This window comes from Triticum dicoccoides, chromosome 1A (assembly GCF_002162155.2).
Source record: "Triticum dicoccoides isolate Atlit2015 ecotype Zavitan chromosome 1A, WEW_v2.0, whole genome shotgun sequence".
NCBI lineage: Eukaryota > Viridiplantae > Streptophyta > Magnoliopsida > Poales > Poaceae > Triticum > Triticum dicoccoides.
In genome coordinates this window covers 274,294,122-274,308,125 of record NC_041380.1, presented here as the reverse complement: position 1 = coordinate 274,308,125, position 14,004 = coordinate 274,294,122, and positions in this window count along the sequence as shown.

Here is a 14,004-nt window from a genome sequence, read left to right as displayed (position 1 = left end):
GGAGTAAACAGAGGGAGTAGTAAAATTTTCTCCTCGTGCTGTGAGCCACCGCGCGCGTGGGAGAGGGAGCGGGCGTAAGGCGTAGTAAGCAAGCTTCACCTCATCCTGCGAGTCACCACGCCCATGGGCGGGGGAGACGGCGTACTAAGCAAGCTTCTCCTCGTTCTACGAGTTGACGGGACACATCAAAAGTACTCCAGTATATAGAGCCTTGCCTCTAAGGTAGGCCCCACATGGTTTGCCTCTTTTTTTAATTTAACATACGCGTCAAGTCGCAATTTGTTTGTTCACCCGTGGTAGACGATCCTCCCTCCACCAAGTGGACAACCAGTACACGTGCCAAATTACCACGTGGGCTGCCTTTTTCGTACAGAAATGAGCTCCACTGTGCACTTGCCCTTTGGCTTCGCCTCGAAACCAAGTTCGAGCACTCCTTGGGCCTAGGGGCTACTATCGGTGTTCTGGGACCGGGGGTGCCCAGACTTTCCTACCTGCAGCCTGTGGCGTGGCTCCATCGACGGCCCGGTATGGCCTAGCTTCAACAGCAACAACTCAAGACCCTCGTGAGGGGCCAAGCCTCACAAGGTGGGCGACACCAAGACCTCCCTGGGGACAGCCTCGCTAGGATGGCTCTCGAGGAGCGGAGATATCTATGCGGGGCGCACCTCGCGAGGTTTACATGAAGCAAGCCATGACAACCAAGGCCAGGCTTGCGCCAGCGGGCGCAGTGTACCATTTTCCTCTTTGGTGCTAAGGAGGCAAGCGCAGGCGGGTCCTGAGGCATCAGGCAAAGGTTTCCATATCGGTGCAACAAGACCAAGACCGCCAGGACGGCGGGACAGAGGTCATCGCGGAGCCCACGACAGCGTCACCACCAGAGCCTTTTGTAGGCGGAGACTACTTTTGTCAAGATAGCTTGTACTAGTTGTCTCCCTTCAAAATTGGCCATTCTGGGATCCCTTCCCGCCTACATTTGGGAAGAGGACCAAGCCCACTATAAGTAGGACTTAGCCACCACCGTAGAACAGAGGGATCATTCAGACCATCCTCACACCCAGCAACTTGTCGAGCTCAAGAACACCTCACCTCCCGAGGTTGTTCATCCATTGTACTTGTTCATCCTCGGCCCCTCGAGGTAATCCACCACAAAGCTGGAGTAGGGTATTACACCGCAAGGTGGCCCGAACTAGGATAAATCTCTGTGTCTCTCATTCTTTGGGTTCGTCGAGCTAGACCACGGGATCGTTGGCGAGTGAGCTGGGGAGAGAGTGTTCTTCATGCGCACCCCAGTGTTCGAACCTCTCAAGGGTCTACGAAACCTGTAATCCGACAGTTGAAGTTTGCTCCTCTTGGGTACCATATGCCAAAGTTTGGGGTATGAGCCAAATACCGAAATATTTGCTTGACCACCACATAGTGGCTTTCCTTAGGTGCGGCTTGAAATCATGCACAGATTCCCACACTCAACATGATATATGGTCTAGATGCACAAAGGTAAAGCAAGGATCCAATCATGGAATGATATACATTTTGAGCCACCGCTTTACCATTGGGATCTATGTCAAGTTGGCATTTGATGGGCATTGGAGTGGAAGCCGGCTTAACATCACTTAGCTTAAATCTCTTGAGCATGTCTTGAGTGTATTTGGCTTGGTTGATGAAGGTTCCTTCTCTTTTTTGTTTCATTTTGAACCGGAGAAAGAACTTCAACTCTCCCATCATGGACATATTTAACTTCGAGGTCATGACAGCTGCAAAATCCTGATTGAAAGCTTTGTTAGGAGAACCAAAGATAATATCACCAACATATAGTTGGCATACAAACAACTCCCCTTTGACCTTCTTAGTAAAAAGAGTGGGGTCGATTTTTCCAATTTCAAACCAACAATCTTGCAACAACTCGGTAAGGTGCTCATACCACACATGTGGAGCTTATTTAAGGCCATAGAGTGCCTTATCAAGTTGGTACACATGATTGGGGAACTCAGGATCCTCAAACCCCGGGGGTTGTTTGACACACACCAACTCATTAATAGGACCATTAAGAAAAGCACTCTTCACATCCATTTGTTGCAAATTGAAGTTATGCTGAGAAGCATAAGAAATCAACAAACAAATAGATTCAAGGCGAGCAACAGGAGCAAAGGTTTCACCGTAGTCGATACCCTTGATTTGGGAGTAGCCTTGTGCTACCAAATGAGCCTTGTTGCGAACAATAATCCCATGAGCATCTTGCTTGTTCTTGAATATCCACTTGGTTTCAATGACATTATGGTTCCCCTTTGGCCTTGGCACCTTATTGTGTTCGAAGTTGTTGAGTTCTTCATGCATGGCATTAAGCCAATCCGGATCCTCAAGCGCCTCAAAGACCTTTTGGGGTTCAACACAAGAAACAAACACGTGATTTTCACAATAGGTTGCCAATTGTCTACGAGTTCTTACCCCCTTCCTTAAGCTTCCAAGCACATTCTTCATGAAATGATCTTTGGTAGTGATCTTGGATGCAATCTTGGCGGCTCGACGCTCCAATTCCTCCTCAAGTGAGAGTTGAGGAGCAGTAACTTGATCATCTTGAGTGGCGCCTTGAGCTTGTTCTTGATCTTGAACTTGCTCGGTGGGAAGAACTTGACCTTGGGAATCACTTGGTGGTTCACCACCATATTGAGGTTGATCTTGCACTTGATCTTGTTCATTTGGTTGAGGTGCTTCACTTTGTTCTTCAGTAGCATGTGGGTCTTGGGTTGGTGATTGTTCCACTTGAGTGGAACATTTTCCTTCTCCTTCAGCCACAAGGGGTTCCTCAATGGGTAGGATATGACCAACACCCATTCTTCTTATGGCTCTGGGAGGAATTTCATCACCTACATCACAAGTACCACTTTGCTCCACTTGGGAGCCATTACTCTCATCAAACTTCACGTTACACGTCTCCTCAATGAGTCCCGTGGACGTGTTGAGTACATGGTAAGCATGAGAGTTTGTAGCATAACCAACAAATATGCCCTCATGAGCTCTGGCCTCAAATTTAGACAAACGAACACCTTTCTTGAGAATGAAACACTTACAACCAAACACCCGGAAGTACTTGAGGTTGGGCTTGTTGCCGGTAAGTATCTCATATGGAGTCTTGTTCAAGCCTTTACGGAGATAGAGCCGATTAGATGCATGACAAGAGGTGTTGATGGCTTCGGCCCAAAAGTTGTACAGAGACTTGAACTCCGCCATCATGGTCCTTGTCGCGTCCATCAACGTCCAGTTCTTCCTCTCTACAACACCATTTTGTTGAGGGGTGTATGGTGCGGAATATTGATGCTTGATCCCCTCATCACTAAGGAACTCATCCAAGCTGTAGTTCTTGAACTCGGTGCCATTGTCACTTCTTATTGTCAAGATCTTTGCATTGTGTTGACATTGAACTTCATTTGCAAAGTCGATGATGGTTTGTTGGGTCTCACTCTTCCTCTTGATGAAATATACCCAAGTGTATCTTGAATAATCATCCACAATCACCAAGCAATACTTTCTACCCCCACGACTATCAAAGGATGGCGGCCCAAAGAGATCCATGTGAAAGACCTCCAAGGGCCTCTTCGAGTAGATGATAGTCATGGCTGGGTGAGCCTTCTCATGTAGCTTTCCTTCGATACAAGCACTGCAAGCACGATCTTTGGCAAAACTAACATTTGTTAGTCCAGGGACATGGTCCCCCTTGAGAAGACTTTGCAAAGATCTCATACTGACATGGGCTAAATGGTGATGCCAAAGCCATCCCATGTCAACTTTTAGCCATTAGGCATGTCGTGGTCTTAGTGGGTCACTCCGAAAATTTAATCACATAAAGACCGTTCTTGACATGACCAACAAAGGCTACTTTAAGAGTCTTGCTCCATAAGAGGGCCACAATATCAATATCAAATAAAGTGGCAAAGCCCATGAGTGCAACTTGACGAACGGAAAGTAAGTTTTATGCAAGGGACTCAACAAGCATGACTTTATCGATCGTGAGATCATGAGAAATGACAACCTTGCCAAGACGCAATACCATAGAAGATGAGGCATCACCCCACTCTACATTGGTGGGCATAGATGAAACCTTTTGCATGTCCACCACCAAGTTCTTGCTTCTGGTCATATGATTTGTGGCTCCACTATCGAGCAACCATGATCCCCCACCGGAAACAAACACCTACAAGAGATCAATGTTTGATTTTAGGTACCCATTTTGTAATGGGTCCTTTGATGTTAGTAACAAGGATCTTAGGAACCCAAATATACCATTCAATGTATTCGTAAGAAGAACCAACAAATTTGGCATAAACATGCCCATCACTAGCATGGCATAACACATAAGAAGGGTTAAAGTCGTCGGCTTTGTTGGAAGAAGTGGCATTGCCCTTCTTGACACCACCACCCTTCGCATTGTTCTTCTTCTCCTTAGAAGCACCCTCTCCCTCCTTCACAAAATTTTGCTTGAGATGAGGAGGTCGTTTGGCCTTGTCATTCTTCTTCTTATTCTTGGACTTGGGTGCAAACCCAATTCCTTCCCTGCCCACAACTTCCTTTGGATTGCTCAAAAGGTCGTTGTGGTTCTTCTCACCTTGTATGCACGACACAATGCCTTTCTCAAGTTGCTCCTTCAACTTGGAATTCTCCTCCACAAGATGCACATGCTTACAACACGGGTTAGTAGCATTTGCATTATCAATTAAAACCATATGATGGAAAGTGGTTTTCTCCTTGGTTAGCTTCACTTGGAGTTGATCATGAGACTCTTTGAGGCTAGAACGAGCACCCTCCAAGTCCTTGTGAGCCTTGTCAAGTATATCAAACACCTCCTTGAGTCTAGCATGGTCAACCCCTAGTTTGGCCTTCTCGGAATTGAGAACACGAGATACAACAAGAGCACGATCAAGTTCTTTCTTTAATTTAGCATGATCATCGTTGTGTGACTCCTCAAGAGCCAAACGATGACCACACTATTCCTCAAGCGCATTAGAGAGATCCGATATCTCATCGGCATAGTCATGACTATGCCCTTCCATCTTAGAGATGGTTTCTTCATGAGCCTCGATCATGTCATTGGCTTTACCATGTTGTTCCAAGAGAGAAACAAAGTGCTTCTTGGATTTACCCTTGATCTTACTCATAAAAGAATTAAATTCATTTTCTTCCTCCTCCGACCCCTCACTTTCATCAATGCAATCCGTCAAGGAAGGATTAGTAGTGATGGTAGTTTTGATGTTGGGGGTTACCTTGCTGTGGATTTAGCCATGAGGCACTTGGCGGTGATATTCTCGTTTGGTGAATCGAAGATGGACACACGTGGAGTTGTTGCAATGGCAACATGGCCATGGCAACCATATCACCATCTTCATCATAGTCATCCTCATTGTACTCTTTTTGTGACACCAACCCCTTGGGAGGAGTCTTCTTGGTGAAGTTGTTCTTGTTGGGGAAGGACTTGGCCTTGTCTTTTCAGATAAGCTTGCCACCATTGTCTTCCCTCTTCTCGTACGCGCATTCCGCAACAAAGTGGCTGACATTGCACAATTATAGCATGTCATCACATTGCTTGCCCTTGGTGCCACTTGAGTTTTTCTTGTTGAAGTTGGGCCTTGAGTTCTTCTTGCTCCAAAATTGCCGTGAAGCGCGAGCCATGTGCTCATAATAAGCATATTTGATATCTTCAAGGAAACACTCCTCTTCTTCCTCTTCACCCATTTTTCCACACTAGCCTTGGCTTCAAAGAAAGGTTGGGCTTCTTTGCTCGTTGAGAACGCAACACCGCATTGTCGGCGGTCTTGTACAAGATCCGCATAGCAACAAACTCATCCAACACTTCACTTGAGGACAAGGCGTGAAAGTCCGGTCTTTGACGGATGATGAAGGACATGGCCTTATGGTAGGGCATCATGGCCTTGAGAAACTTGCGCTTGATCCAATTGTCATCCATATCCTTGCTCCCATGATCCCGGAGTGAGACCACGAGAGTGGTTAATCTCCTGTAGAGCTCACGAGGTTCTTCATCTTCATTCATTGCAAACTCATCGGCTTCATCTTGAATCACTTCAAAGTTGAAGCGTTGAATGCTTGCGCTTCCCTTGTAAATTGAGACAATGCATTGCCATGCTTCCTTGGCCACGGTGAAAGGTCAGAGATGCACAATATCTTCGGGTGTAATTGCTTCTTGGAGAATGAAGGGAGCGGACTCGTTGAATTGATGGTTCGCGGCCTCTCTAGGAGTGAAGTTTCTTGTGTCGTGCAGGTAAAAACCTTGCTCAATAATTCTCCAAAGGTTAGTAGAATGATTTAAATGACATTTAAAGCGATACACCCAAGAAGCAAAATCCCCATTTTTCACAAGCTTAGAAGGAGGACCAACATGATTCATATGTGTGGAGGGAACCGGTCCTCCATAAGTAAGTGGAGGTTCAACATGGGCAAAGATGCCATTTCCACTTCTACTACTAGTCAGAGGAACTTGATCACTAGTAGCTTCCCCCTTGTTGGAGTTAGCATCCGTCACCTTGTTAGTGGGATCGACCACTTCCAATGGTGCAATGGAAACTTTAAGACCATCAAGAAAATTCTTAAGCATGCCTTTGAACTTGGCCGTCATGGAGGTTCTTAATGTGTCCAAGGCCACATTGAACTCCTCACGAGAGACCGAGGATACCCCATCAGCCTCAGGCAAAGGGGGACTCGCACCAGAGTGCTCTTCCACCTCGTCTGAGGTGTCAACCATACTCTTCGGACGACAAAGTCCTTAATAAAGAGATGAGGCTCTGATACCAATTGAAAGGATCGATATGGTTGACTAGAGGGGGCGTGAGTAGGCAACTAACAATTTTTAGCTTTTCTTCACCAAATTAAACTTAGCATCAAAGTAGGTTGTCTAGATATGCAACTAGGTGAGCAACCTATATGATGTAACGACAACTAGCACACAAGCAAGCAATGGATACAACACAATATAAGCTTTGCAAGTAAAGGTAAGAGATAACCAAGAGTGGAGCCGGTGGAGACGAGGATGTGTTACCGAAGTTCCTTCCCATTGAGAGGAAGTACGTCTCTATTGGAGCGGTGTGGAGGCACAATGCTCCCCAAGAAGACACTAGGGACACTGTATTCTCCGCACACCCTCACACAATGCGAGATGTCGTGATTCCACTATTGGTGCCCTTGAAGGCGGCGACCGAACCTTTACAAAAAAGGTTGGCGCAATCTCCACAACTTAATAGGAGGCTCCCAATGACACCATGAAGCTTCACCACAATGGAATATGGCTCTGCGGTGACCACAACCGTCTAGGGTGCTCAAACACCCAAGAGTAACAAGATCCTCAAGGGATTAGTGGGCAGAATCAAATTTCTCTTGGTGGAAGTGTAGATTGGGGCCTTCTCAACCAATCCCTAGGAAATCACAAGTTTGATTGGCTAGGGAGAGAGATTGGGCGAAAATGGAGCTTTGAGCAACAATGGAGCTTGGGGAGGGAAGAGGCTATCTTCTTGGGGAAGAAGACCCCCTTTATATAGTGGGGGACAAAATCCAACTGTTACCCACCCACTCAGACCGCGAGACGCGGTACTATCGCACATGCTCGCAGTACTACCGCACCTTGTTGCGGTACTACCGCACGTGCAGTACAAGACAGGTGAGGTCCTATTGCACTAGGCAAAGAGCGGTAGAACCGCCGGAGCGGTACTACCACGCGCCCCTGTGGTACTACCGCAGGGCAGGGCTCAACTGGGCTGGGAAAAAGCATGGACTAAATAAATTTGGTCCGTGACTACTTCCGCTGAGTTTGGGACGTGCGAAAATCCGGCACGGTACTACCGCTCGCAGGGAGCGGTACTACCGCCTAGGGGCGGAAGTAAAAAAATTATTTCCATGCCTACTTCCGCGCGCGCTAGCGTTCTGGGCTAGAGGCAGCGATACTACCACTCGTGAGGAGTGTTATTACTGCATGGCGCGGTACTACCGCTAGCCAGGGCGGTACTACCATGGGCCCCTGCGGTACTGCTGCTCCCTTGAGTAGTACTACCGCATGCCACAGAACCAATAGCACTTGGAGGCCTTCATCTCGCAGCGACAAGGATAAAGGGACGGTGCTCCAATGAAGCAAAGGGAAGGTGGTGCAAAGGAACATATGTGTACGTGTTGATTCCACCCTAACCTTTCCGAAGCGGACCCCCTCTTATTAGTACAGCTTTCCTATGACTCAAATACACCAAAAATAAACATAGAGAACCGCCATCTTCGATAGGCTCCGAGAGGCAGCGAATCATCTTTTGCCTAGGAATGAGATAACTGAAATGCTCAATGCACACGATTAGTCCGCAAAAGTACTGTCATCAATCACCAAAACCATATAGGGAGAAATATGCCCTTATAGATGACCCAGGAACCGCCTTTATACAACAACCGAGTTCCTGGAGTTTACAATGTTTTCGGGTTCTACCCACAATCAAAGTCCTACTCTAAATCTTGTAAATTTCATGTATCTTCCCAGTTTGGTGGAGTCCTTCTAGCATTGGGACTCTCGTAACCCGGCCCTGCTACCATGGGTCGGGTTTCCTTCTGGGCTTCAGTAATCCAGCTTTGACAACCTCAATGGATAAGCCGGCCCCTGTCCTTCGGGACGAGTGGCGGGTCTTGACCCCTTGGGCCTAAATGTTGGGTTATGCTCTGCGGTGTATATCCCGACGAAGGCTCCGTATAGTAAAACATGATGATTTTTTATGATTTTTTGGGGCATAGGTGGCAATTAATAGCATTGTCTCGTTGTAAGGCGGTCGCCAGCATTCCCACATGGCTAGGGGCGCGCATTGGGGGTGGCCGCGCCACCAGACCGTGTGGCGACCTGGTGGTATCCTACGGTACTTCTTTATTCCTTAAATCTTGATATATTCCAAAATAATTCTCCAAAAATCCCCATCCAATTCCGAGCACTTTTATTTCTGCACAAAACAACACCATGGTAGTTCTGCTGCAAACAATGTCAGTCCAAGTTAGTTTCATTGAAATCATGCAAATTATAGGCCAAAACAATATCAAAAGTGTTTGAAAAAGTAGATACGTTGGAGACGTATTAGCGACCTTCGTTGATCTAGATGACTTCAAGGAGCCAACTATCATCAACGCAGAAGTTGATGATGAAGACGATGACGAGTCCGATGAGCTATGATCTCAAAACCAATGGTTTTAAATTAGCCTCGGTATGCCGACTGAAAATGTAAACATTAAGTCCACCCAATGGTGGTGATACTTAAGTTTTATCTTAGTTAAATACTTTTGCCAAATTTAAACTAGTTTTTCTATGGCTTTTTTGACTCTTCCCCTTTGGGTCCTTTTGCAATAGATCATTTGGCTAGTCAGTGTTCCCCTGACATTGTTCCCTTGCCAACTAAGAAGGCAGACCACAGTCAGGATGGGGACAGGGGTTTGTGCCATGAACTCAGGCTCAACTTACTTTGATTATTTGCGAAGACACAAAGGAAGAGGATTTGGGAGCATGCTAAATGGCAGTGCACCCAGTGGGTGTAGATACCCGAACTTGAACTATTTAGTCTGACTGTGTTGAGTGCCTTTTGGCATAGCCCCGGAGTATGGCTTGGCCAACGAGTTTGGTGAAGCCCTCGAGTGTGGCATGGCCTCCAAGAGCACCGCAACTTTCCAAGGTAGAACTATCGAAAAAACAGAATTAAGAATTAGAATTGTAAATTGCAAATTTCATTTCATCAAGTTGCACTAAGAACACTAAAGACAAAAGTTCATAAATTGTAAAAAATCTAAACATGAGTGAAAAGGAAAAAGTCATGTGTAGAATCGACGAAGTAGTGCTCCATTCCAAGTCCTCTTGGTCTCCTCATCTTTCTTGACGTCGTACACTGGGTATGTGATGTTATTGGGAAACATAGTAGAAAAACAAAAAAATCTTGCCTACGCACACCCACGATTAATATGAAGATGCATTACGAGTTGGAATCACGATCCTTACCGTCACCGATTTGCGGCGGCAGAAGAACGTGTTGGTGCAGATCGTACTTGGATTCCCATGAACCGTCAATGAACGATCGCAAGAACTGCCCATGAACAGTCCCTTGAACCAAAGACCGAGAGCACGCGCTCTCTACTTGGTTGCAAGCGTATAGTGTTCATGATCCGGCAGCGCTTCACCGTCGAAAGCTAATTGTTGCAGGAGAATTAGAGGGGGGATATTAGAACCACACAAGGCTTCTAATTATAAGTATTAGAGGATTAGTCTATCTCTAATTAGTCAAATAGGACCAACTAGAACTAGAACTAGAGGAACTAGATGAGGCTCAAAAACTTGTATGTTTAAAATAGCACCAAACCTCAAGTATATATATGTTAGAGGAGAGAGGGAGGTCTTCCACCAAGGGGAAGGAGCCCCCCTTGGTGCACCGTCCTAGGGAGGGGAGGAAGAATCCCCCCCTCTCCAATTCGGCATCCTTCCTTAGGGAAGGGGTGCCTCCCCACTTGGGCCTTTGTCGCCCAAGTTGTCTTCCACCTCTTGACCTTTTAAGGCATGTTAATATTAAATTAAATATAAATTTTTTCTAAATACTTTATTCACCATTATATATATATTAATATCCCTAGAAAAATTTTCCACCTATATATTATTTACCGAAAATACCCGGTATTCACCGAAACCCCTACAGTAGACCCGAAACGCTTTCGGATCCTCTCGGGACTATTCCGAATATTAATTAAACAATTCCAAAAATATATTCTCATCACACCCATCGTACTAACACTCAGCATATCATGATTGCCTTAAGCTTGAGACCCCATAGGTTCATAACTCATAGACATGAACGAAACTCCTTCGTTCAATGACCGTAGTGGGACCATGGACCTCCATATCGATCCCTATGAGCAACGGATAATATTTGAGTGAACCTTTGTTTATCATGTGATGTTCCTTTTTCTTCGCGATACTTCACAAAATCTGGGATGTATCAGTATCCTCCTGAGTCATCAGTATGCTCACTATACCGAAATCCTCGTTATTGGTTTTGTTCTTCTTTCTCGTTATTGTGTTCCAGCATCCCCATGATGTACTCACATGTTGTCTAGCCAGAAAAGATGGATGCTATCACACGGAGAGGTCCCTAAGAATATCTCTCCATCGTTGAAGGAGAAAATCCCACTATCGAGCTATCTAGTCCCTTGTCAAACTTTTCGATGAACCTGTAAGTTGTCGTTATGATCACCCTATTATAGGTGATGTGTGAGAGGGCCCAAAGCCCACCGTATGGAAGTGACTACAATACTCTCATGGTCTAAGGATAAAAATCACATGTTAACACTCTGTGTTATTACAATTGACTATACACGACACAAACTGAACTCATAACAGTCAAGATTGGGTCGATTTAATATGATTGTTCTTCCAATGTCATAATCTCAACCTAAGATCCGGAAAATGTGATCACCGACATCACTTGATCTAGTCCTAGCGGCAAGATTAGAAACCTTGTATTTAATTGTTTAACATTCCACATGTGCATATGAGTAATCCACTGAATCGCATAATCCAAGATCATAGCACTTATGGCATAGAATATAAACTCTATAATTATGAATATGGAAATATAATAATACAAATATTATTGCATCTTGGGCATATTTCCAATGGTCTCCCACTTGCACTAGAGTCAATAATCTAGTTGCATGTATTTTCTAACACACATTGACATGTGGTGTTTCTTATGCTCTGCTAGTGGTAGACCCTTCATCACTGGATTTTATACTCTTCAAATCCCAATATTATTTGTGTCGGCAACATCTGATTTTATTGTGTAATTCTTTGTTACATTAATGTAGCACTATATCTCCATATAGCCCATTTAGAAACAGTATATCTCGATGTAGTGCAATTTCTATATCTACATATAGTCAATATTCATTTGGAACTACATCATATTCTATCAATAAAATTTTATTGATCCAGATTACATTCTATTGAAAAACTTCTCAAGCCACAATCTATTTCATTTATAGATCCACAATTTATGTTCATTTCTGAAAACTATTTTAAAATTATAGCCCTATAATTAATCCATGTTAGTCATGAAGTTTTCTTTGTGTAACCTTCACAACAAATGTTTTGTGTAGCTATTTACAACAATCTCTTCATCGCCTCCAAGGACAAGAAGCAAAAAAAACTTTTGTCCAATGGAGGTACTTAATCTTTAAAAAATAACCCTACTGAACCTCTTCTAGAATCACCATGGTATTTATTCTTAATGATTTGTTCATATGAAACATATGGTTTTGTACATTTGATAGTATATGATGAGTTCAATTTCTCAAGTAAACTGAACTCTATTCAGCCACACATGCTCATCAACTATTGATTTTTGCACAATGTTATACTATGTGACATTTTGAGAAAACATTTTCTCCCTTTTAAACATTTTAAAAACTTTGTCATAGTAGATGTCTTAGCATAATAATATATTTTAATCTATTTATATAGATTTTGATGTAATAATTCTAAGTCCCTTTTAGAAACATGATTTTAATCTTTTGTGCTAATATACTTTATAATATTTCTGATCAAGTGATATGTCATACATATGTAATATCAGATATGCCATAAAACTCCCACTAAACTTCTTTTATCCACAAGCTTCTTTGGTAAATTACAAATTCCCCAATTACTTTATCGAGTTCTAGCTATTTGATATATTATTTCAAATCATACTTATGACTTGAAATATTTATATCATTCCCGTATTCCTGAAAAAACCTTTTGAATGTATCTTATATACATCCTTCTGAAATCTATTTTAAAAAACATCTTGTTTGTTATATATCAATAACACTCACCATTGTAATCCATTTATAGTTTTAGCGTTGCTACTAAAATGAGGATTTTGACAAGATCAATTCTTCCTTTTCTACAAAACTGTTTTGTAAAACTTTTCTTTTCACGATCACTATACATGAACATTTGAAGATCCATTTATAAAACCTTCTGAAGGTTTCATCAAATTCAAAACTTGTGGAGTTCACTTTGGATTTCAATGATTTATGTAATACCTCTCTAGCTGGGCGCCATCATTGCTTCCTTGTAATGTGCAGGTTTCATCTTCTTCTAAGATGAAATATTTAGTAGATTCAATAATTTTCCTAACCTTTGCATTTTTTACAGTCTTAACTAGAGCTCCACATGTAATGTAGTAGTTTGTTTTCTTAGTTTTATAACAAAAATACTCCAGAATGTTTCTAGTTTTAATCTTGTTATAATTTAAGCTGGTGTCGTGGGAAAACACAGCCACCTATAGGGCCATCAGCCCCTTGTGGTTCGGCAGGGGGGAAGAGCACATTGCACAAAGAGCGGAGGGCACAGAGCAGCGTGACAGTGATCACACGGACAATTTTTAGCCAGGTTCGGGCCACCGTGAGGCGTAAAACCCTACTCCTACCTTGGTGGATTGATTAGAGGACTGTGGTGGAGACGCAGCGCTCTAGCCTGCCAAGGTTGCCTCGGGGCGAGAGGAGCTACACGCGTATGAGTGTACAAGGGTCCGAATCCTTTCTAAGATTGCCACGACCCTCCTTGGGACACCACAATAGAAAATCAATCATTGTGTACTGATTAGATAGCAAACAATGCTATCATACCTAACTCTGCAGACAGGACAAGGTGCATTAAATGCACCGCTTAGTGGTACATCACGGAGGAGACCGGGAAGCCTTGCCGCGCGTTCTGCCACCTTCTCTCCTGCCTGCATGACACGTCTCTGGACTCATTTGGAGGTGATTTCCTTAGGAAATGGCTACCATGTGCCAAATGACAGCCACTTAGTCACTTGGGGGCTCGACACCGCACCGGTCGGTGAGTTGCGTCGCTATGAGGTGGAGCGGTGGAGCCTTGGCGGGGGAACCCACCCTCAGCGTCCCCGGCAAGCTTGCCAAGGCAGTCTTGGGACTTGCCTTCGGGGCAACCTCGACCTCGCCAGGCTC